Genomic DNA, 1,707 nt, shown 5'->3' with positions numbered 1-1,707 from the left:
ATTAGTTATTATGTTAAGACTTTTTCATCAGGCCCTGTCTACAAAGTGCATGACCATTGTGTAATTTCGAAACAATTTAGCCTACATGGGCTTCTCTTCGCTAACCAGCGCGCAGGAAATGGGGGCAGAAAGTGGAGGACAAAGCACACTTGTCATATCAATAGAATCTCAGGGGAAATTCCAAATTGGTCTAGACTAGTCTGAAGAAGTGTCCATTTTTAGAAGACTGTCTTAGGCTACTTTAAACCCATGCGTAAAACTGGGCAGCCTTGCCATCTATACAGACTAAACGGAACATGTTCCCAGTCCTGAAGTTATTTCTGGTAAAAGAAAGCAGCAGTCTAACATTCATCTCAACTCTTCATCCCAAAATGTTTTATCTGCGGTCTGTGTCTACAGCGCGCTCTCTGGAGGAAGCTGAGCTTGTGTTGTCACCATTGTGGTCCACCAATAGAACCAGAAAGAGGGAGTGGAGGATGCTGCCACTTAGTGCGGCATGCCAGTGCGTATCATAGGTTATTTTAATGTTTTGGTCAGTAAACGCCTCTGTGGCCAATGTTGCTTTCTCTAGAAATGAAACGCTATATATACATTTTCAGAAATGTTTGTAATTTTATTTCACATATGCCTCACTCTCAGAAATAAGACTGACAGATTTTACAATCAAATGAATCAATGAACTACATTTTTAATAAAGAAATGTACAAATGATACCTTTGACATCAATATTTAAAACACGTTTTTCAATAAATTAATTTGAAATTTGCATGTAAAACATTTAGATTTGATCTTTTATGCATTTAGCAGATGGTCTAATTCAGAGAAACTTACATTAAGTGCATTCATGTTAAGATACTGTAGCTCAGTAAAACAACCAGATATCACAGTCAAACATACAGGACAGGAACATTCCATTCCAGCTAAACAATGGACATATAGCGTTTTGCAACAAAACACAATTTCAGACACATCTAAAGTCTATGAATAAAAAATATGAGAACAGTAATATTTTTCACACACACATGAAGGTAAGCAATAATAATTTATGTTGAAAAAACATACACTACTGTTCAAAAGATTGGGGCCACTTAGAAATGTCCTCATTTTCCATGATAACATACATGAAATGAGATGCAAAATGAATAGGAAATATAGTCAAGATGTTTTTAATTGAAATAATAATTGGGTCCTTCAAACTTTGCTTTCATCAAAGAATCCTCCATTTGGAGCAATTACAGCCTTGCAGACCTTTGTCATTCTAGTTGTCAATTTGTTGAGGTAATCTGAAGAGATTTCACCCCATGCTTCCTGAAGCACCTCCCACAAGTTGGATTGGCTTGATGAGCACTTCTTACTTACCATATGGTCAAGCTGCTCCCACAACAGATCAATAGAGTTGAGATCAGGTGACTGTGTTGGCCACCCCATAATAGACAGAATACCAGCTGACTGCTTCTTCCCTAAATAGTTCTTGCATACTGTAGTTTGGAGCTGTGCTTTGGGTCATTGTCCTGTTGTATTAGGAAATTGGCTCCAATTAAGCGCCGTCCACAGGGTATGGCACGGCGTTGCAAAATGGAGGGATAGCCTTCCTTCTTCAAGATCCCATTTACCCTGTACAAATCTCCCACTTTACCACCACCAAAGCACTCCCAGACCTTCACATTGCCTCCACCATGCTTGACAAATGGCCACAAGCACTCCTCC

This window comes from Salmo salar, chromosome ssa12, assembly GCF_905237065.1.
Source record: "Salmo salar chromosome ssa12, Ssal_v3.1, whole genome shotgun sequence".
NCBI classification, from domain to species: Eukaryota; Metazoa; Chordata; class Actinopteri; order Salmoniformes; family Salmonidae; genus Salmo; species Salmo salar.
Note: the sequence above shows the minus strand (reverse complement) of the source record.